General features: G+C 43.4%; 1 long non-coding RNA gene across 5 annotated transcripts; it reads left to right on the top strand.

The window, feature by feature from the left end:
- Nucleotides 1–1,704: 1,704 nt before the first annotated feature.
- On the top strand, nt 1,705–22,192 carry LOC113595825 (uncharacterized). 5 transcript variants are annotated; one of them, XR_008292108.1, is made up of 5 exons: nt 1,705–3,150; nt 13,934–14,192; nt 17,303–17,598; nt 18,321–20,961; nt 21,664–22,192. It is a non-coding gene; the product is annotated as an uncharacterized LOC113595825 (long non-coding RNA). The 5 variants fall into 5 exon arrangements; XR_008292109.1 differs by lacking the exon at nt 21,664–22,192 and having other exon boundaries at nt 18,321–18,539; nt 20,666–21,571; XR_003416436.2 differs by lacking the exon at nt 21,664–22,192 and having other exon boundaries at nt 18,321–21,571.
- Nucleotides 22,193–24,414: the final 2,222 nt, after the last annotated feature.

Here is a 24,414-nt window from a genome sequence, read left to right on the forward strand (position 1 = left end):
TTCCCTTATATAGAACATGTATATATAATTGTTACCAAATTCTGAGTTTTGAACTTCTGCAAATAAGTTGGATACCTTATAACACATAAATGTAAAGGATGTGAGTCGTGCTCTAGCCTCCAGCGTTTCTCATGCAGGTTGCTGGCAACAGTTCACAGTCCCAGGTGGCTGGGGCTGCGTCTTGGGCTGCTTTTCCAGCCCTGACCTTCCCCCTGGGCTGCCTGCTTTTGCACCCAATTGCCTATCCAACCGCCATACATCCAGTCAACTCCCGGTTTCTCTCACCAGGCCTGCTCCTCCTCTCATCTTCTCAGTAAATGGTGACCCAGTCCTACCAGTTGCTCAGACAGAAGTCCAGACTCTTCCTTGAACCCCCCTCCTTCCTACTGCACATCTAAGCCATCACCCAGTGTTGACAGCTCAGCCTTCAAGACATGCTGAGCTCTGACAGCTTCCTTCCGCAGCCATCACTTCCGCCCTTGTCCCAGCTACCATCTGTCCTGGATGATGGCAGTCACCTCCCAAAGGTTTTTTCTGCTTCTAATCCAGCCCTAGACAGTCTTCTCTTCTGGCCCAAATGATATTTGGACTAAATGATATTTAAAAAACCTGTATCAGGTCACATCTCTTCTCTATTCCAACTCCCTAATGTCTTGCCAGCTCACTCAGAAGCAGAGCCAAAGTCCCTAGCATGGCTTGGCACCCTCCTACTCACCGGCACCATTCCCATCACGTTCTCCTCACCCATCCCTCTAAGCCACACTGGGCTCCTTACTATCCCTCCAACATGCTTAAGCTGCTTTCTGCCCCAGGCCTTTTGCACAGTCTCTTTCTTTTGCCTGGATTTCTTCCCCCGGATATCTGCACGGCGCACCGCCTCTCATTCTCTCTCTTCCTTCAGATCTATGTTCAGACGTTACTGTCACACAGGATCCTTTGTATAAGGATTTTTGTATAAAATAGGAACAGTCCTCATCTTTTTGTATAAAATAGGAACAGTCCCTTGAAATGTGTGATATTTCCTATCATTTACCTTCTTGTTTGTTTTCTCTTTCCCATTGTGCTCTCTTCGCTACTCTCGCTTACGTTATGTTACGTTTCTCTTTCCCATTATGCTCCCTTCGCTACTCTCACTACTCTTCGCTACTCTCGCTACTCTCGCTTACTCTCTTTCTGATCTCCAGAAAATGTCTGGCTTCCCGGCAATGACATCAGGAATGTAATTCCAACAGGACACAACCCATACTTCTCCAGGGTTTTCTAGTTCCTGAGAACAAGAACGGGAATGGTTCTTTTTTTAAAAAAAAAGAATTCGCATGTAAATGTGGGAGAGGGCCCAACCTGGCTGCCGAGGAGAGACCATCATTGTCTGCTTTCTTGGCAGAAATTCCCTCTTACCACCTTTAACACATTGCTACCCACCTTGTGTTCCACATCTTTATGGGATATCAACTACTCGGATCACACCCATTAGGATGGCTATAGTAAAATAAAACCACCACCACCACCACCACCACAACAACCAGAAAACAACAAGCGTAGGCAAGGATCAGGAGAAATTGGAATCCTTATGCGCTGTTGGTGGGATATGAATGTGGAACGGTGTAGTCACGATGGAAAACAGAGTCTTGTAGAGATGTTTGTACGCTCACATTCGTAGCAGCGTTATTTACAATAGCCAAAAGGTAGAAACAGCCCCTGGGTGGGCAGGGGAATAGAGAGTTGTTTCATAGGTATAAAATTTTAGTTTTGCAAGTTGAGAAGAGTTCTGGAGGTTGGCTTCATAACAAGGTGGAGGTACTTAACACTACGGACTTTACACTTAAAAATAGTTAAGACAGTAAATTGTATATTATGTGTATGTTACAGCAACTTAAAACATCTTCATCGATCAATCACTGTGAAAATATACTGGAAGATGGAACGTGGGAAAAGGGATTTATAAAATCTCACTGAATGTCTTTTGAAAGCTTACAGACCAAATTTATATATAATATTTTAGTGCTGGGCAAATGATCAACTGTGTTAACGACTAAATGCATCTAAAATATAGCAGCTTAAAAATCTGCTGAAGACTTACTGTATTACTAGAAATGAATCAAAATGATATTACTCAATGTTGGCAATATTTTGGGGAAATAGCTATCCTAATATACATTACCATTATACTATTGTTTTATTACAATTTTATTATATATCGACACTTTTTTTTTTTTTCTTAATTTCTGGAGAAGAATGTGGCAACGTGCAATGAGATCTTTTATTTCCTCAACCTGGTTATTCTACTTTGGTGAATTTACTCATTCAATGAATAGTCACTAAACATTTACCTTTGATAAATGGAGGTTCTGGGTGTGGTGAACACAGTGGCGATTGACGTCCACATCATCCTTGCCCTCAGAGCTTACAGTCTTAGAGGGAAAAACAGACACAGTCCTGGGTGTAAGGGACATATATTATTTGGTACCGAGCGTCCATATTTCCATTTTCTTTTTTCTTTTTTTAATTTTTAAAAAATGTTTTGTTGATTCTTGAGAGAAAGAGAGAGCATGAGTGAGGGAGGGGCACAGTGAGAGAGGGACACAGAATCTGAAGCAGACTCCAGGCTGTGAGCCATCAGCACAGAGCCCAACGCGGGGCTCGAACTCACCAGCCGTGAGATCATGACGTGAGTGGAAGTTGGACGCTCAACCAACTGAGCCACCCAGGCGCCCCCGTATTTCCATTTTCTGATAACAATAGTCCAAATCGTCCTTAGGAAACATCTTTCCTCATTTCTACCATGTGAATGAATTGACCACTCACCCATCCATACCTACAAATATAAGTCTATCCTTGTATTTTACCCTTCTGGCCTCTGTGATTGGTTCGGAGATGGCACATAACTCGTGTGGAGCCAATGAGATGAATAAAGATGTTTGCCGGGCTTTCTGAAAATACTATGTTTCTTTCTCCTGTATTATGAAGGTGTGAGGTTTCCAGCTGCCGCCACCATCACGATTCCCGGGGGCATGTCCAGACGGAGGATGAAATCGACTTCTAGAGAAAGGCAGAGCAAAAACAATTAGAGAAATGGATGGTGTCCTCTGAGCCTCTGGATTGAAGGACCTGCAGCCAGCTCTCTCCTCGGACTTTCAGTTGTGTCAGCCAGTAAGTTCTCTTTCATGTACGAGCCAGTCTGAATCGCAGGCTGTCACCTACAACAGAAGGAAAGTCAACTCATACACATTTGGTGTACTGACGGGATGTCACATGGAGTAATGGGGGGAAGAAGTGAGTCTGGGCATTGCATAGGGAGGAAGTCCTGAGGCATATACCTAAGGAAAGAGCTAAGAAGAAAAATAGAGCAATTTATACCAAGATGTTTATAGCAACCTCTTTCCTAAGAGGAAAAAAATGGAAATAACCCAAATGTTCAATAATGGGTACATTATTAAGCACATCATGGCCTATAAATATAATGTAATACATACCAATATGATGAAAAGCCATTTAAGTTGACAAATGTGTGCACTGTTTGGATACACAGAGATGCTCAGTCTGATTTTGTTCAGCACTAGGAACTCAGTGGGATATTAACATGAAATAGTTTAATGTTTTTCCAATCTCTGTGCTCTGTCGAGTCCCCCCCCCCTTTTTTACATTAGCAACATTTTTGGCCAATCCCATGGGTTTCCAGGGACTTTCAGCTATTCAAACTCCAGGCTTAGAGCTGATCTCAATCTGAAATCGACATCCTTTTCTCCCACCCAGCCTCAGCAGAGCCCAGGGGCCTCGCTTAAGAGGGTGAGGATGTGGGCTGGTATTTCAGTCTCCTCACTGCAGCCAGCTTAGAAGGAAGGCTTATTTGGAGTTCTGATTTTAGAATCAGCCTCTCAACTCCTACCCATTCTCAAAGCCCAGTTCCTGTGGTGTTGGGATTGGAAGAGGAAGAGAGGTAGAGATCTCATGACCCTGACTTGAGAGTGGACTTTCTTGGCACATGGCTGCTGGTCATCATCTTGGCATCCATATCCCTCTTTCCTCTATCCTCTAGGCTCCTTCCTTGCCTGCCTTTAGCTACTCCAAAGCTTTTTGCCTCCAGAAATTTCCAGAGGAGAAGAAAGTGCCTTTATCAAACTCACAAGGGCCACACAACTCCCAGGGCTACTGATCAAGCTCTCTCAATAATTCTCTCATTATTTTCCATTCTGGTGGCTGCCTCATTGTGGGTCCGCCGTTCTACAGCTCAGCAAGCATCCGGGCAGAGGAGAGATGGTAGTCTTTCTTTCTCAGGCTCTGTAAGGGATTTTCCTGGGGCCCCTTCCCAAAATTGGGCTTTGTTCTAGGGGAAACCTCTTAAATGTGAACCTCAGATTCCTCCCAAGAGAGAGACGTACAACTTTCATTTTTCCCCTTGACAGTTGTTTTCTCATACGGGTTGGTGATGAGATAGGTGGATGTTAGTTAGAATAATGGGAGGGAGGAGTAGGGCGAATTTGGCTGTCTCCTAATAAGGCAGTGCTGGCTCCAGTCTTTGGCAGATTTCTTTAGAATATTACATACTTAGAGCCTGTTGTTTTGAGATATAGACCCTAGTGTCAATTCTGAGACAACAGTCCTAGTGAGCATCCTATTTCATGTATTGTTCAAGTCTCTTGTATCTATTGATTTTCTGTTTACTTGGTCTAACAATTACTGGAAGAAGAGTGAAGGAATCTCCTAATGTAATTGTGGGTTTGTCTATTTCTCGTTTCAACTCTGTCAGTTTTGCTTTATGGTTTTTTTAAGCTTTGTTTTTTAGGTGCTTATGTATTTAGAATTGTTATCTCTTCCTGATGAAGTGACCCCCTCTATCAATGTGAAATGTCCCTTTTTATTCCTGGTGTATTTATTGTTCTGAGATCTATTTTTATGATATTAATATAGTCACTTCAGCTTGCCAGCTTTTTTTTGGAGGGGGGTGGTATTTGGATGGTTTGTATTTTCCCATTCTTTTATTTCTAATCTACTTGTGTCTTTATATTTAATCTGAATGTCTTATAGACTGAATATAATTAAGTTACACTTTTCAAAAAATTTAAAAAAATTTTAAAAATCTAGTCAAGCAGTAACTGCCTTTTGATAGTAGTTTAGATTGTGTAATATAATTATTGTGGCACACCTGGGTGTCTCAGTTGGTTAGACCTCTGACTCTTGATTTCAGCTCAGGTCATGATCTCTTGGTTGGTGAAATCTAGCCCCATGTCAGGTTCTGTGCTGACAGTGGGGAGCCTACTTGCGATTCTCTCTCTTCCTCTCTTTCTGCCCCTCCTCCATGCTCTCTCTCTCTCAAAAATAAACTTAAATAATTATTGATATTGTTGGAATTAAGTGTGCTATGTTTCTATTTGTTTTCTTTTTATTCTATACTGTTCTTTCCCTACTTTTCCTACTTTCTTTGGATTAATTGATTATCTCCACTATTGGCTTAGATATTTCTCTTTCATTTTTAATTGTGGCTCTGAGTTATAAAATATGCATTCTTAACATATCAAAGTTTACTTACAAATAATATTATAATACTTCAAGTATAGTGCAAGAAACTAACAACAGTGTATTTCCGCTTCCTTCTTATATCCTTTATGCTACCATTTTAATGGATTCTACTTTTATATAATATGTTGAACTTCTATAATTTATCGTCACTGTTTTGCTTTAAATGATCAATTATCTTTCAAGGAAATTAAAAGTAAGAGAAATGCCTTATAGATACCTATACAGTACCATTCCTGGCATTCTTCATTCTTTCGTGTAGATCCAAGTTCCATCTGGTTTCCTTCTGCCTGAAGAACTTCATGAAGAATTATATTTCTTGTACTGTGTCTGCCTGTTGAGAAATTTCTTTCAGTTTTTGCTCATCTGACTCTTTATTTCACCTTTATTTTTGCACTGGGCATAGAATTCTAGTTGACGGTTTTCCTTTATTCCCTTCAGTACTTAAAACATATTACTCTATTGTCTCCTAGCTTCCATACTTTCTGGCAAGAAGTTTGTAGTAATTAATATCTTTATTCCTTTGTTTGTAACGTGGCTTTTTTCTCTGGCTGCCGCTTTTATTATTTTTCTCTTTATCACAGTTTTCAGTTTGATTATAATTTGCGTTGGTGTGGTTTTCTTTCTTTCTTCCTTTTTTTAAATACTTTTGGTCTATTGATGGACACTTGGGTCACTTCTGTACCTTGACTATCATAAAAAATGCTGCCATCAATAATGCATGTATCTTTTTGAACGAATGTTTTCATTTTCTTTGGGTAAATGTCCCAGTAGTAGAATCACTGGGTCATATGGGAATTCTATTTTTATGTATGTATGTGTGTATGTATGTTTTAAATTTTTTGAAGAACCTCCATACTGTTTTCCATGGTGGCTGCACCATTTTGCATTCCCACCAATAGTGCATGAGGGTTTCCTTTTCCCCACATCCTCACCAACACCTGTTGTTTCTTCTCTTTTTGGTTCTAACCATTGCGATAGGTGTAAAGTGGTATCTCATTGTGGTTTTAATTTGCATTTCCCTGATGATTAGTGATATTTAGCATATGTTCGAGTATCTGTTGGCCATCTGTATATCTGCTGCGTGAAAATGTCTATTCAGGTCCTCTGCTCATTTTTTTAATCAGATTGTTTGTTTTTATGATGTTGATTTGTATTAGTTCTTTATATATTTTGGATCTTAACTTCTTATTGGCTAGATCATTTGCAAATAACTCCTCCCATTCAGCAGGTATGTCGTTGGATTTCCTTAGCCTATTTTTATTTGGTACTATTCTTTTTCTCTTTTTGCTGTTCAGCTCGTTGCTTCCCATTACTCTTATTCCTGGTCATTGATCCATTCTTTCTCCTCTAATCTGCTGTTGATTTCCTCTAGCGTATTTTTAATTTCAGTTACTGAGTTCGTTGTCTCTGATGGGTTCTCTTTTATATTTTCTATCTCTTTGTTGGTGTTCCCAGTGAGATCTTTCTTCCACTCTTTCCAAGTGCAGTGAGTATCTTTGCAACTATTACTCTGATTTTTTTTATCAGGCGTATTGCTTATCTTTTTCAGTTAGCACTTTTGCTGTTGTTTTGCTGTCCTTTCACTTAGGACCTAATCCTCTCTCTCTTCATTTTGTCTTACTCTCTGTTTGTTTTGATGCATTAGGTAAATCAGCGATATCTCCTGATCTCGAAGTAGTGGCCTGATGAAAAAGAGGTCCTATGGTGTCCTGTAGCACGATGTCCCCTGTTTACCAGAACCAGGCACTTGAGGAGTGTTTCCTATGTGGTATGCATGCACCCTAGTGTTGTGGCTGAGCTGGGTTTGCCTTCAGTCCAGTTGGCTATAATGGCCCAGTTTGCCTGTTGAGGACAGGGTTTGGTCCTTGTTCTGTGAAGAGACCAGTCTGAAGCTACCATGGGCTTGTAGATGGTCATTGTCAGCAGTGAGACCAGATGCCTACCCTCAACCCATTTGCTGGGGCTGAAGTCATACCCAATTGCAGGCTCTCTCCCTGTGCTGCCCCTGAGAGTTTTTGTTGGTGGGCAGGGCCAGCAGTCAGATCACTTGTCTGCTGGGGCTGCAGTTGACCTGGTGTACATGTGGTTATATTCCCCTCTCCCCAGGGCAGGAGTCACTTTGGAATGACTCGGGTCCCTGCCAGGGCTGCTTTCTGGATGTGACATAGCAGGAGCCACTTTGGAGAGATGATTGCTGAGTGAGGTGGGTTGAATGGGGCCGATACGTAGGAGAACATGGGGGCAGTTTGTGTGGTGTTGGCAAGGTAAACGTAGGTTGTTTGTGCTTGTTCCCACGAAGGCTGGGGGAGGGGAGAGAAATAGCACCTGCCAGCTGTTTTGTTCTTGAAGAACACTCTTAAAGGTCCTTCTCCCCTCCAGGGGTGCCTGGGTGGCTCAGTCAGTTAAGCGTCCGTCTTCAGCTCAAGCCGTGATCTTGCCATTGAGAGTTCAAGCCCCGCGTCAGGCTCTGTGCTGACAGTTCAGAGCCTGGAGCCTGTTTCAGATTCTGTGTCTCCCTCTTTCTCTCTCTGCCCCTCCCCTGTTCATGCTCTCTCTGTCTCTCTTGAAAATAAACATTAAAAAAAAAGGTCCTTGTCCTTCCAGCACATGTTCTGAGATTAATAAATAAATCTCTTTCATGTATACCCCAGGTACTTCTCAGACTGCTGCCGCTATGCTGTATCTCCTGAGTTGTTGGTTGTGCTGTCTCTGTAAGGGTGGGGACTCAGTTTCCTATCACCTTCCAGCTTCCCCAGAGCTAAGCCTGCTGACTTTTAAAGTACCCAGAGTTAAGCCCTGCTGATTGCGAAAACTTGCCAAGTTAAGCCCTGCTGGCTTTCAAAGCCAAGTGTTATGAAGGCTCGACTTCCCAGTGCAGGTGTCTGGGGTGCTTGGTGTGGGGTCTGCTCCTCTGCTCTGTGCTCGTGGTGTCCCACGCACTTGTGGTTCGCCTGGACAGCTTAGTTCCTCACCATGTCTCTGTCCCTCCTACCTTTTTCAACAGGGCCTCCTTTCATAATTCACCGTGGCAAGTCTGTTCTGCCGGTCTTTGGGTCGTTTTCTGGGTTAGAGTCCCTGATGTGGCTGTTATCTAGGTTTGTCCATGGGGCAAGGTGATTTAGGGTCCTTCTACTTGGACAGGTTCTCAGAAATCTCCCTCAGACATTATTTCTTCAAGAATTTTTGTTTTCAATCCTACTTTTTCTTTGGATTCTAATTATATATTTATATTGTAATTATATGTATGTTATATACATATAATATATATGTATATACATATACTTGATCATGTTCCACAGATCACTGAGGTTCTTTTCATTTTTTAAGTGCTTTTTTTCTTTTTGTGTTTCATTTTGCATTCAAGTTCCTTGCTGGTTTTTTTTTTTTTTTTTTCCTGAGATGTCGGATCTGTAAATTCCACTTAGCAAAATTTTCATTTTGGGTATTGTATTTCTCATTTGCTTCCCTTTTATACCTTTCACTTCTCTCCTCATTATACTCATGTTTTCCTTTAAATCTTTGAGCTATCATACGTTTATAATGTCTGCTTTAGTGTTTTTGTTTGATTATTCCATTTTCCCTATTATTTCTGAAACTTTTACTATGGACTGATCTTTACGGATTATGTATCACATTTTTCTCCTTCTTGGAAGTCTAGTCATTTTTTATTGGCTGTAGGACATGGCAATTTTTTTTATTATTGAATGCTAAATATTATTTTATTCCTTTAAAGAGTGGTAGAGTTTGATCTGACAAGCAATCAAATATTCATAGGTCAGTTTGGTCCTTTCCAAGCTCACTTTTAAGTTCTAGGTCTAGAGTCTAGAGCGTTTATTCTAGGGCTAATTTAGTCCAATTTCCAAGGTCTGAAAATAGTTTGTTAAGGTTTTTTTTCTTTTTTTTTTTTTTTTAATGGGAGAAGGCAATTTTGGACTCTTCTTTTTCTTTATATATATATATATATATATATATATATATATATATATATACACACACACACACACACACATACACACACACACATATATATACACACATATATATATGTGTACATATATATATATATACACACACATATTTGGAAGTCTCTTTTGATGACAGCTAAATAAGCCTATAGAGATTTGATGTGTTAAGTTCATGGGACAGTTTGGGGTAAAGCAAATTTACAGCAATGTATTTAATAGTATGAGCCTATGTGCATGAGGCAGATAGGGCTACTCTGCAAATATATAAAAGGCTTTCTAGAGAAACAGAGATTAGCTGAGGTGATGCCCAGCTGCCAGATCTACAAATAGGAGGGGCGGGGTCAGTGACTCTTAACCTCTAATGCAAAGAGAAGCATTTAAGTGTTTGCCAAAAGGTAGGTTCCAAGCCTCCTACAAGAGAAGGTCTAGGATAGGACCTTATAATTTGCGTTTTTGTGTTTTTAAATGTTTCTTTATTTTTGAGAGACAGAGAGAGTGAGCAGGGGAGGGGCAGAGAGGGGGGCGGTGAGGACCTGAAGCGGGCTCTGTGCTGACAGCAGAGTCCAACGTAGGGCTCAAACTCAGGAACCGTGAGATCATGACCTGAGCTGAAGTCAGACGCTTAACTGACTGAGCCACGCAGGTGCCCCATAGTTTGCATTTTAATAGGCACCCTAAGGTGATTTTGATACAGGCGTTATATGGACTGTTCTTGGACAAACACCAGCTACGGATCTCAGGCACATGGGCAGGGGCCAACGAGAAAGCACTTGTCTTTTAGGACCGGATGGAAAGTAAAGGAATAAGGAAAGGGTAAGAGGTGACAGGGTGCTGGGTACGAGAATTACTTTCCCTTGGTAGGCTGCTTCGACCGTATAGAAAGTATGCCTCAGGATTAGGTGGCTGAAGGCCTCCTACAGGGAGAGGTTCAGACACAGGAACAAGAGAAGCCCTGGAGGTGAATAGCTAGAGTCAAAGCAAAATAAAAACCTCACTTTGCTGGCTGACACACTGGCAACTCCAAATACTGATTTAGATGAACCCTTTACCTCTGCAGTGATCTAGCCTTTTTCATGAAATACTCGTCTCCGTCCCAGTGAGCTCTCTAGGGGACACGATTGTAGCTTTGTAGTCCTTCACGCTGGGTTGTTATATTGGCCAACTTGCCTTAGTGCTGTGTTGAAGAGCTCGGTAGAAACAGAGAGTGGGGTTGATCTCTTCATCAGGGTTCCTAAAAGCCCTATCTCCGCAAGAATTCAAGAATTCGGGTCGATTCAGTGCTGCTCAGAATCCTTTATTAATTCCCCCTTGATGTATCACCAGTGAGGAGTCAAATCTTCCTATTTTCTGTCCAAACACTAACCACCACTGGGGCTTGGAGCAAAGACAGAAGCCTTTTAACTACAGATAAAGGAACTACACAAGAGGAATCCGTGGGGACAAAGAATGAGTCCTCTGACAAAGAGGCCTACTGTGTGGCTTCTTCAGAGCAGGAGGTGCGCTTGGATCTGTGAGCAAGGAGGAAACACTGGATTAATGACATTGAAGAAGAGAGAATAGAGGTGAAACAACCGGAAAAGGCCTTCGTGGATTATTTTGTGATCTTTGGTGACTGAGTACTGCTCACAGTGCCGGGAAGTAACCCTGTTCAGAGGTGAGTGGCAGTAAAGGGGGGAAAAAATGTCAGTGGAGAACCAACCTGCCGTGTGAGGAGTCAAGAAATTGCAATGCTTAGGACTTTGCAATCACAGTTGCAAACTGTCAGTCGCAGGTCTATGTTCTTAGAAGAGTTGTACTTATGGAGCATCTGTAGATGATTTATTTTTCTTTTCTCTCTGCATTGTAGCAACATTTCCCAAATGAGTTTTGCCCAATATTTACCCTGTGGGATGCTCCTTTGGAAAAGAGTTTCATGATCAGATTTTGGGGGAACACTGCCAACTCTGTCTTCCTTGTAGATGTACGCAGAAGGCGATTCAACCAAGAAAAGAAAAAAATACAAAAGCTATTTGTTTGCTTATGTACGTTTTAAAGGAATGCAGGAGAAAACATTAAAAATGGTTGTCTATAGGAGAGGGAGGCAATAGTGAGAGAGCATGGAAAGTAGACTTCTTCGAATGTACCTTATTTTGTATATTTAATTTTGGAGTTATGTAAATATTATGGAGAATTCTAAAACAAAGCTGAATAAATTAAAAAAAAATGAATTGCTGGAAATTGAAAGTAAAGGAAAACAAATGAACCTGTTCCTGGGTGGGACATACTTCTGAAAAGGATCTATTCCAATTGACTCTAAAACAGAAAATTTTAACTGTAGATCCCTTCTGGGGATATGCCATAAGGTTATAAACCAAGCTAAACGACCTAACCAAATAAGAAACCCCCCAATGTACTGTTTCAGTAATCATATTGTTGATAGTAAGGTTGATATTGTTATTTGGAGATTTTGTGTGCATTATTATAGGAAAAGTAATTATGCTGGTGGTGTTGAAAGTTGAAATTTTTTGGCATGGTTGAAAAGAAACACACATGTAAAACTGACGATGTTATGTACAAACCCCAAAGCCCTAAATTTGAATTGGAAACATCAGTATGAACTCACAATGCATTTTATCCTCAACAACACAAAACATGTTTTTTAGCTCTATCCATCCCAAACCCTAGGCACAAAGACAACATGGTAGCAGTAAGCATCCCTCCAATCTAGACTATGTTCTCTAAATGTCACTAGAAGGAACCAGGAGTCTTCAGAGAAATGCCTGCGTCTAGGTCTGGGGTGCAAATGAGCCTGGAAATTTTGTCATACCGGAAAGAAAAGACGCTATGAAATAACACTAGAATGATGTCCACAGGACTGAAGACCTAACTTGAACAAGTTCTTAATCAAAGATGGGACAATTTTAACATTAATAAGGATCATGACTGCAGTATTTGAATCTATAGGCTCATAATGACATCAAAAAGAAGAAACATTCATTGGATATCTTTGAAGGGTTTCAGGGAATCATTTCGTTATTTTAAAAACAAGTACATTAAAGAAAAGAAGCAGAGGACTATTTCAGGTTTCTTGTATGATCTGCATTTCAGAATAACCAAATAGTAGAGTTCCTCTTTAAAGGAATTTAACTGATAAATGAAAAAGGGATAGCAAACTGAAGATATGACCAGACAATGCCTATCAGTGGTTGATGACATTACAGAGAAGGAAACCATCAGAATCATGTGCCTCCTGAAGAAGTAGTCCTGGGAAAAAGAAAAAAAAAATTAAGTTAAATGTGATCAAGACTCTAAATCTTACTAGTGACTTATAAGAAATACAAGGGACAGAGGAACATGTGAAGTGTTACCACAGAGGTATAATCAAAAAACCCAAACTGGAAAACTTTACAAGACAGTTGAGACTCTGTTTCTTCAACAAATATTTTAAGGGGAGGAAAGAGATGGGGAATACATTGGAGGTTAGAAGAGACTTAGAAGATATAACAAGCAATTGGAACATGTGGTTCTTATTTTGATTCTGACTCAAATGAACTGTACGCAGAAATAAACAAAATGTAAATAACATTACAATACAATCCAGGAAAAGTGAACACTGACCGACTTTGATAATAGTAAGGAATTATTAGCATTTTTAGGTCTGAGGATATTAAAGAATGGAGTTCTTTATATTTTTTTTTTAATTTTTTAAAATGTTTTTATTTTATTTTTGAAACAGAGAGAGACAGAGCATGAGCAGGGGAGGGGCAGAGAGAGAGGGAGGCACAGAATCCGAAGCAGGCTCCAGGCTCCGAGCTGTCAGCACAGAGCCCGACGTGGGGCTCGAACTCACGGACTGCGAGATCATGACCTGAGCTGAAGTCGAACACTCAACCGACTGAGCCACCCGGGTGCCCCTGGAGTTCTTTATTAACTTCTTTTAGTATGACGGAGAAAAATTGTGTACGAAAGAACAAAGTTTGTGTCTTTTAGAGCAGGGGGTTGGCACACTATGGCCTGTGGGCCAAATCTGGCCCATAGCATGTAACATAAATGAAGTTTGTTGGAACACAGCCGGCCCCCTTTGTTTACATTATCGTCTGTGGCCCTTGCGCACTCCAGTGGCCGATTTGAGTAGTTATGACGGACACCTTCTGGGGCCCTTTGCCAACTGACTCCTGTTTTAGAGATATCTACTAATATATTTACCGGTGAATTGATACGCTGCGTGGAAGGAGATATAGGTGGTAATCTAAACGAATCAGGATAGATTGTGTTGAATTCGGGCTTGTAATTTTGTGTCATTACACTGTCTACTTTTACATAGTCTAAAAACTTTTCACAACAAAATATTCTTTAAATAATGTAACTCTTGGAGTGGACATGGGTGGGATGGGAAATAGTTTTGTTGTTTTTACTTTATATCATGTTGTTCTGTTTGCTACTTTTCTTAACAATGAATATGTTTCTTATAGTAATTTTTTAAAAAGATGAAGACTGTGTCACAAGTTTCCGGTACTCCCAACTGAATTCCAAATAAAATTGACGACCGGCTCTTGGCAAAAGATTTCCCAAAGACATTTTCATGCACGCTTGTCTATTTATTTATTGGCCATGGGATTCGCCACCATTGGGCGAGTGGGTCAGTGGAAGGTCTGCCTGTCCTGAGGCATCTCTTGGCATCTGACCCATGGTCCTGCAATGTGAGTTGTGCAGTTGGCGCCCAGTATGGAGGTAGGTGTTGTTGGGAAAAGTGGTGAGGCTTTGCTAGAGCAGCCCTTCCGGGTTGCCTGGCCAATTCCCGGTTGCAGAATGTCTATAAACCCCTCAAAGAAATCCCTTTCTTTAAAATAAAACTCAGTGGAGACTTTGTTTGCAACCGTGAATCATGATATTACTGTACATTTTTTTTAAAATTTAGATTCAAGTTCGTTAACATATAGTGTAGTATTGGTTTCAGGGGATTCATCATTTGCATATAATGCCCAGTACTTATCACAAATGCCCTTTTCAATGCCCATCACCCATTTGGCTCATCCTCCTACCCACTTCCCCTCCATTAACCCTCAGTTTGTTCTCTATATTTAAGAGTCTCTTATGGTTTGCCTCCCTTTCTATTTTTATCTTACTTTATTTTCCCTTCCCTTCCTCTGTGTTCATCTGTTTTGTTTCTTAAATTCCATATATGAGTGAAATCGTATGATATTTATCTTTCTCTGACTGACTGATTTCGCTTAGCATAATAGCCTCTAGTTCCATCCACATTGTCGCAAATGACGAGAGTTCATTCTTTTTGATCTCTGAGTAATATTCCATTGTGTATATATACCACACCTTTATTCATTTGTCGATGGACACTTGGCTCTTTCCAATAATTTTGGCTATAAATATTGGGATCCTGTGTGCCCCTTTGAATCAGCATTTTTGTATCCTTTGGATAAATGCCTACTAGTGCAATTGCTGAGTCATAAGGTAGTTCTATTTTTAACTTTCTGGGGAACCTCCACACTGTTTTCCAGAGTGGCTGCACCAGCAGTGGAAAAGCGTTCCCCTTTTCTCTGCATTCTCACCAACATCTGTTGTTTCCTGAGTTGTTAATTGTAGCCATTCTGACAGGCGTGAGGGGGTATCTCACTGTGGTTTTGATTTGTATCTCTCTGATGATGAGTGATATTGAGCATCTTTTCATGTGTCTGTTAGCCATCTGGATGTCTTCTTTGGAAAAGTGTCTATTCATGTCTTTTGCCCATTTCTTCACTGGATTATTTGGGTTTTTTGGGTGCTGAGTTTGGTAAGTTCTTTACAGATTTTGGATACTAACTCTTTATTCAATATGTCATTTGAAAATATCTTCTCCCATTCCATCAGTTGCCTGTTAGTCTTGTTGGTTGTTTCCTTTGCTGTGCAGAAAGTTTTTATATTGATGAAGTCCCAATAGTTCATTTTTGCTTTTGTTTCCCTTGTCTCCAGAGATATGTCTAGTAAGAAGTTGCTGTGGCTGAGGTCAAAGAGGCTGCTTCTCGTTTTCTCCTCTAGGATTTTGAAAGTTGCCTTCTCACATTTAAGTCTTTCATCCATTTTGAGTTTATTTTATTATGGTGTAAGAAAGTGGTCCAGGTTCATTCTTCTGCATGTCGCTGTCCAGTTTTCTCAACCTCATTTGTCTTTTTTCCATTGGATATGATTTCCTGCTTTGTTGAAGATTAGCGGGCCATCCATTTGTGGGCCCATTTCTGAGTTCTATATCCTGTTCCAATGATCTATGTGTCTGTTTTTGTGCCAGTACCATACTGTTTTGATGATTACAGCTTTGTAATACAGCTTGAAGACTGGAATTGTGATGCCTCCAGCTTTGGTTTTCTTTTTCAACCTTACTTTGCTATTTGGGGTCTTTTCTGGTTCCATACAAGTTGTAGAACTGTTTGTTCTAGCTCTGTGAAGAATGATGGTGTTATTTTGTAGGGATTACATTGAATGTGTAAATTACTTTGGATAATATAGACATTTTAACATCATTTGTTCTTCTAATCCATGAGCATGGAATGTTCCTCCATTTCTTTGTGTCTTCTTCAGTTTCTTCCATATATATTCTACAGTTTTCAGTGTACAGATCTTTTACTTCTTTGGTTAGGTTTATTCCTAGGTATCTTATGGTTTTTGGTGCAATTGTTAATGAGATTGATTCCTTTATGTTTCTTTCTGCTCCTTCATTATTGGTGTCTAAAAATGCAACCGATTTCTGTACTTGATTTTATATCCTGTGACTTTGCTGAATTCATGAATTAGTTGTAGCAATTTTTTGGCAGAGTCTCTCAGGTTTTCCTCATAGAGTATCATGCGTCTGTGAAGAGTAAAAGTTTAACTTCTTCCTTGCCAATTTCTACTGTGCATTTTCTTTATATGATTGTAATAACTGCTGCTTTCTTTTCCTATTCTTTTTTCTTTTAAAGTTTTTTTTTTTTTTACGTTTATTTATTTTTGAGACGGGGAGAGACAGAGCATGAACGGGGGAGGGTCAGAGAGAGAGGGAGACACAGAATCTGAAACAGGCTCCAGGCTCTGAGCTGTCAGCACAGAGCCCGACGCGGGGCTCGAACTCACGGACCGCGAGATCAGGACCTGAGCCGAAGTCGGCCGCTTAACCGACTGAGCCACCCAGGTGCCCCACCTATTCTTTTTTCTATTAAAAATTTATGTGATTAATAAATATTTGTTGGATGAATGAATGAATGAATGAACGAGGGGTTAAGTGTGTTCCTCCTTTTGTTACACAAGGCCCAATGCAAGAACAGGTTTGACACAGATGTATAAGGAACATTAAAACCTCACAGAACTTATTTGCAGAACAAATCACTTTTGAGCCAGGCCCAGAGTTGTTGGATGACTTTCCAGGACCAGGAGGCCCGAAATGAGTACAGTCAGAACCAGGTCCTAAGCCTCCTACTTCCGAAGCCAGGTCTTTGGCTTTGTTACTCTGTCTAGTATCATCAGATACATCTCCCAGGCTTCCCAGGAATGGGGGTAGAGAGAAGATGTGAGGAAGGGGTGGGGAGAACAGCAGAATTGCTCTTTGGTTTGTTTTTGTGCTTATTTCCTATTTTTATCGTATCTTGGAATTTCATCTAAAATTTGCCTCTGTACCAAAGTCCTTTAAAGGCAGTGGCTGTGTTATCATTTTCATCCCAATATCACCAAGTACAATGTCTGGGGGGAAAAAATTAACCTCTATGAAAATTCAGGGTGTCGGGTCACCCAAGAACAACCATCCTCATGAGCTCAGTGGGTCAGACAGCTTTCATAAGAGGAGGAAGAGTTGCCATGATGACCCATTTTTCCATCTGCAGCCTTTTGCTTTCTGTCCTTCACAAGCTGGGATGATATATCTTCTACGACAGGATAAAGAAGCCATCCTGAGTGTTGGATACCCAGTCCTGGCGAGGTAGCATCTTACCGAGGACAGCAATGGTGGCCATGTCTCCCAAGACAGCACAATCTTTCCCAGAGACAGGAAAACATAAGATGAATCTCACCAAGGCCAAGGAGAGAAGATCGCCCACTCCCTTACTGCTCCAAACCTAGAGGCACAAGGCTAGAGTTGCCAAGAAAGTTACTGTATTGACAGGCTTCACGTTTCAGTTCTGTAAGTTTCTAAATTTCATCTTGGCTCTTTGGGAAGTTCATTAACATGCCTTTGCACTAACTTCTTGGAGGCAAATGCTTTTTTGGTTTCTTAAAACATTCCTCCACAAATCCCTTCGTGGTTTCAGGCAGAGTCTGGGTGGGCAGCCTCCCCCATTTCTTCCCTGGGAAAAAACCCTGGCCATCTAAGACAGATGGAGGCACATTGATTGAATCTAAAGCTACTGAATAATAAAAACTCATGCAAAATAAATGCGCCCAGAGAAATAAGCTTTTCCATAGCAGCCCATTCCATCATATTTTCCTGACGGCCCATCTAATTTATGATGGCAATTCCATGGCAATTCCTCTTAATTTCCTATTATGGGTAATTTATTTTTTCCCCTTCTGAACATGCAGTATAAAAGTTTTTATTGCACACATAAGGGACCAGCAGACAGCCTCCGACACTGAGCTAATGCCAACACAACATCTTGAATTGCCCCTTGGACATACGCTTTTGAAAAAGTTAATCAGCTGAAAGACTGAACCACAAGACAGTTTTGACTAGAGTCCCCATTTAAACTCTGACTGCAAGAAGTTTTAGCGGTCACAAGGTGGAAGATTTAGGTTAACAGTGGGATGCCCTCAACCACAGATTTTGGAAACAAGTCACACCATTTTCAGGCAGATCCAAACGAATCTTCCAACGTCACACTTTCCATTTCACTGCTGGGCTTACAGGGCTTGCCGCTGGTCATCTAAACACTCTTTGGTACACTGAGGAACCGAACGGCCATCAGCACCGAGGGAGAGAACAGAAGTGTGGTCGTTGGCTGAGTGGAACACACGAGACGGAACCTGGACTGCTCCACCCAACCCATGGAAGTTTCCTTGGGGAAGAAGAAAATTGCAGAGAAGGGGCTGTTTTCCTGTTTTCTCGGGACATCCCCGAGGGTGGAGGTGAGGGACATGATGTAGCATAACAAAAATGTTATGTTTCTTAAATGTTTGTTTTATGTTTTCTCAAATGTTTGTTTTGGAAGCGAGAGAGCATGAATGGGGCAGGGGCAACGAGACAGAGAGAGAGAGAGGGAGACAGAGGATTCAAAGTGGGCTCTGTGCTGACAGCAGAGAGCCCAATGTGGGGCCTGAACTCACAAACCGTGAGATTATCACCTGGGCTGAAATCAGGAGTTTGGACGCTGAACCAACTGAGCCACCCAGGCACCCTCTCCCTCTTTTGGTCCATAAATGTGGACTCCGTGAGTGTAACTGTCCTATCGAAGAAGGCTGAAACTCTCTTTTTCCCTCTCCCAAACGGAATGAAGAGCAGCTCTTTAAATTTCTAACGCATCTGTGAAATACGGTGTGGTGGAACGGACGGAGATCTTAGAGCTGGAATACCCGGATTTGAACCCGGGCTCTGTGATCTTTCATTTGATGGTTTGTTGGTTTAATTTAAGTTTTTGTTTCAACCCCAGCTGGTTAACGGACGGCGTTAGATTGGTTTCAGGTGTACAATATGGTGACTCGACAGTATTGAACTTGTACGGACCACGTGCCAAAGGGACGTGAGTTTCAGTGCTAACTCTGCCACTAAGCACGGTGTGATGTGAGCAAACGCTTTCCTCTCACCTCTCCCTGCGAAGCGCTGTTTTTAACGTTGCAGTGTTTAATGCATTTATTGTCATTACCATGCAACCCAGTCCTTAATTCTATCGTCGCATCTGGGTTTGTCTTTTCTCTTGAGCTCAGCTAGAAGCCCCTGGAGAGACAGGCCCATGTTTTAGGACCACCCGTTCTGCAAGATGCTGGGGGTGCACTTACGCTCAGCACATACAGAGTACCTGAGGAAGGGCCTGGTGACAAAGGAAAAGACCTTCGTTCCCCTCACACGTGACTACCTATCAGTGACCTAAAATGTCTGGTAACCACTTCTTGGGACTCCGGGACTGCACAGACCCTTGGGGTGTCCATGAGCATCACCGAGAAAACACAGATTTGGGGCCCACCGCACCACTGCGAAACACGTAGCAAGACTTTCCCCCTCAGCCCACCAGATTGCTTTTTTAATTGGTTGAAGTTGGTAGGCTTTAAATCATAACAAGAGGATACAAGTTGGTTATAACACAGCAATTTAAATGTAGGCACAACTGTGATGTCTGAATTACAAATGGTGTGCTTACGATGCTGCATTTTTCTGGAGCGTGGGAGCCCAGCCCAGGACCGCCTGGCCGGTGCTGATAAAGAACCACGGCTATACCCAGTTAGCGGGAAGAGAAGGGGGTCCCCAGGCCGTCACTCCTGACAAGGTGGGGCGGAGCCGGTAAGCTGCCAGGACCCTGCCAGCCCCCACCCCAATCTTCAAGGGAGGAGGAGGAGATACTGTAGATATGATAGCCACCCGAGGCTCAACGTCTACTGAGCAGTAGTATGATGCCAAGTCCTGCTGTTAGTAGTGAGAATTCAGGAAAGAATGAGATAGTTCCTTGTAGGTTCTAAATCATTTAGTGATTCAGGGTCAGTTGAGAGATTGGGTGGATGTTTCTTTCTGTCTCTCTGTCTCTCTCTCTCTCTCTCTCACACACACACACACACACACACACACACACACAGACTCAATCATCACAGTGAGGGTGATTAGTAGCACTGACTCTAGAGGTTGGGAAGGGGAAGTGCCAAGAGTTTCAGGAAGAGCAGGATCGATGTGAGCTCTCTGCCTTCCAGGCTTTGCCCCGGGCTAGCAAACAGAAAAGATCTACCTTGAACATGGGCAGTTACCTGGTGACCTATGGAAGGTCGACACTCTCTGTGCTTTCCCAAAAGAAAGCGTCATTAACCATCTGGCTTCTGTCACTTGTGCTTTCCAGATTGGCTCTGGGAGGATCTGCACCCGCCCCCGTCCCCACCTGCTCTGCAGAAGTCCCAAGGTCAGAGTCTCAGGGTCAAAAGACCACTATTGGTTCACCCATGTCCACTCCCCCATCAGATACCAGCCTTGCCGTCATCACTGCTTGGCTAAATTGTTGACCTGGTTCTGGTCACCAGGGTGCAACGTCACCTACTGTGGTTGTCACTCGCTGTAGCTGGTTCCAGAAATGCTTGGCTTTGAGAATTGGAAAGTCCTTTCCTGCTTCCCCGTGGTTTCCTCCCGTCCACGGATTATCTGGCCCTGTGATCAACGCAACCTCAGGATGTCCGATACCCCCGGAAGTCTGCCTGTCTGAAAGAAGGAGAACGTGGAAAAAAGAAAGAGCTGTAGATCCGACAGGGTAAAGACAGGTCTCCAGAAAAGCTCAATTTCTCCTTTTTCAGAAGAAGAGGTGTTTCCCAACGGAGCAAACATCAGTAGGGAAAGGTGAACTGCAGGGGATTCTCAGAGGTAAGTTTCCCTCCTACCTGTGGGGTTCCAGCCCACGGACTCTTGTCGTTTACTGTTTGCTCTCTCCTCCAACCTGATGTCTCAGGTTGGAGGCCATCTGAAACAGAGCGCTCGGCTGTGAGGCTAATGGTTTTGCCGGCAGATCACCACCCCCGTGTGGAGATCACCATCTCATTTCCTCGGAACGGCTGTCTTCCGTGCTTCCTTGGGGGTCCGAGAGCAGGGACTGCAGGCAGATAGTTCCTCCCTCGGCTTTGCTATCTTCTCTACTCTGCCTGGGGCTGGATCACTCTGTGTGAGCTTGCTCGCTCTCCCAGGACTCTGTTAAAAGGGAAGCATAGAAGACTGCATCGGGGTCTAGCCAGAGGTGCAGAATCACTGAGCAGGAACGCCTGTATAATCTTCCGGACACAGTGCAAAGTGCAAATGCAAGGGTTCTTGTTCAAAAATTCCAAATTCCAAGATGGTAGCAGCCGAGCATCCAGAGCAGGGTACTTCTAAGTAAGGGCCTGGCGTGGGTCGCACCACCGGGAAGCTGGAGGTCTACCTCTGGAGGGGAATCCAGAGGAAAGTGGAACAGTTTCAAACCCACCCTAATGGACGCCTTTGGCCAGGCAGGGCCTGGGCAGGTTGGCCCATTACGAAGCCATAACGGCCACCACCTGCCAACTGAATTCTCTCCATCGATCCTTCTCTGCACAGATCTCAGCTTGTGGTCTTTGACCCAAGGAACCACGGGTGACAGTTTTACCAAACGTTTTGTCCCTGCGTAACAAGGCTCACCCAGTTTCCAGCTTACCATCTGTGTCATTATCGCCTGCCATCTGACCTCCTCCAAAAATTGTTACATTTTAGGCTCTCTCGTCCCTACTGACTGCGACTTTGGGGCATTAATTATTTGCCAGATTGGGTCAAACTGACTGTGACCTCAAACTCAAAATAACAGTGGCTGAAAGAAGATGAAAGCTTATGTCTCTCGCCCATAGCGACTCTAGAAGCATAGCCCAGGCTGATATGGTGCCTCCAAGGTCATCAGGGACCGAGGCTCCCACTAACCTGTTGTTCTGTCATCTTAGCCTCAGTCTCCATGACTTAAGATGGCTGCTGAGCATGAAACGCTGTCCCCTTGTTGAAAAAGCCTCCCAGAAGTCCCAGACAATACTCCTGCTGATATGTCACCATCTGGAATTTGGTCACTCATCCACAAGTGGCTGCAAGGGGGCTGGGAAATGTCTTTTTTTTTTTTTTTTTTTTTTAGTTTTGAGAGAGACAGAAAAGGGGGAGAGGGGCAGAGAGAGAGGGAGACACAGAATCCAAAGCAGGCTTCAGGCTCTGAGCTGTCCCAGAGCCCGACACGGGACTCGAACCTGTGAATAGAGAGACCACGACCTGAGCCGAAATCGGATGCTTAACCGACTGAGCCACCCAGGCACCCCTGTCGTCTTTTATCCTGGGTGGTACCTGCTGACACGATATGGGATTCTGTTATTGCGGAAGAGGAAGTAACTATTGAGAGATAATGAGGGAGTTTGGGTAGGGTTAGCACTCCTTTCCCCCGTTACACGCTGGGGCCCGCTCTTAGCAGAAGGACCCTGTCTGTGGGCTACAGGCTGCCGTGGACCTGGCTGTGCTTCGCCTTAGCCCTGAAATCCCTTTCAGCAGCTCTCTGCCTCCTGGATCAGATCCTCCTGGATATACATTCTGACTTGGAGTCATATGGGTCTGTTAAGTGTAGCGGAAACATTCGCTCCTGGAATGACAAGTGTGATACTGTAGCCGAATAGAAGCTGCTGATGGGAATTTAGAGAACAGCTAGACAAGTGGTTTTCAAGTACTTCCAGCAGTGGAAACATTTCGTTCACTGCATTCTGAGCAGGGAGCCCAGTGTGAAGAAGGGGTGAGAGTCGAGCTGCCTCTGGTAGAAGCGGGGGTGCAGGTGGGGCTGGTACTCAGCCCGACTCCCTCTCGTCTGCTGTGCAGGCTTCCCCGCTCCCTGCCTGGGCTCTCTGGTGTCTCTTCTGGACCCGCTGTTCTAGTCCAAGTGCATTGTTTTGCCGACGAGAACACTGAGGCCCAGGGAGATTGTGACCCGGACAGAGCTGACAGCAGGCGTGTTTTGTCCTCGCTGGTGTGCAGGTGGTGTCATAGTTAACGGGGCCCACGGGGGGCACAGATCTGACACAAGCAAAGTCCTAATGCTCGGCTGACACGCCAGTTCTCAGTACGTGGCCACAACTGACTGAGACCTTCTGTGTATTACAGAGGCCGTCACTCTGTCAGATGGGCCGGTGGGAACCGGGATCGTGCTGAACTGACCCTGGTTATTGATTTGGTAGGTTTTTTTTTTTTTTTTTTTTTTTTTTGGTAGTCGGAGCAGCAGACCTTTAATCCCTTTGATGGACTTAGAGGCAGAGGGTAGGTGGTGCTTTAATTTGTAGGGGGGTAAGAAGGAGGCACATTAACAGCTGGCACCAGAATTCCTCTTAGGGAGAGAGCTTCGTTCCAGAAAATGTGATGATAAGCTGCTAGAGGCCGAAGGAGGGCACAAGGCGAGGCAGGGGTTAGCTGTTAGGCTGCCGTGGGCTGTGCCAGGGCCTGCCTAAGCCCCCCGTTTCCTTCAGGGTTCCAGGCTTTTCTCCAGGCACCTCCAACCTCCCTCTGCCCGTCTGCTTCACTTTCTTCTCGCTGCTCCAGAGTTCCAGGTGCTGGCAACTTTGGCTTTCCCGTGGCCTCCTGGGTCTGCCCCACATCTTTTGCCATCATGAACTTTTTGGGTTGTACTTCCTCCGCTAATCGCTTCTTTTCCTCAGCGTCTCTTGATCCAGATTCCTGAGACATGGGGGCGGAGGCAACCGGAGGCAACTCTTTTTCATCAAGTCATGGGTCGAAGGCCAGCCTAAAGAATTGTTGCCATTAGGAGGGTGCCCACTTGGACTTCTCAGCAACGGCCGACGGAGTGACAGGTGCCTTGGCTACGGAGCCACTGCTCTGCCGGCCAAGGTGACCGGCAGGGCCGGCTTCCTTCAAGAGGGCGAATAGCCCCCATGACTGTTGTTGTTTGTATACGACCGCGACGAGACCCGTATCCTTTTGTCCTGGATCCGATTCAGCACACCACCGCTCTGCTTGCGTGCAGACGTGTAGTAAAATCCTCTCCCGCACATTTTTTCTGCTCGCTGACTTCGTCAAAAAGTGCTTTCCAGGCGTCCGATCGCCCGTGGTGGAGGATGGTTGTTTGGCAGAAAGGATTAAGGTCTTTTGCTGTGTTTGGGTGCCGACTGTCTTTGAGAATGCTGATCAGAGAGGACTCCCTTCTGTTGGCCAGGCCCTAATTAATTTATTGGTTGTCGCATGAAGCAGGGAGCTAGGAACTCAGGATGATATGACGAGTATCAGGCCAAAGAATTTTTCCAGGTCTCTCTTCTTTCTTATTCAAGATAAGTTTGCGTAAGA

This window comes from Acinonyx jubatus, chromosome D2 (assembly GCF_027475565.1).
Source record: "Acinonyx jubatus isolate Ajub_Pintada_27869175 chromosome D2, VMU_Ajub_asm_v1.0, whole genome shotgun sequence".
NCBI classification, from domain to species: domain Eukaryota; kingdom Metazoa; phylum Chordata; class Mammalia; order Carnivora; family Felidae; genus Acinonyx; species Acinonyx jubatus.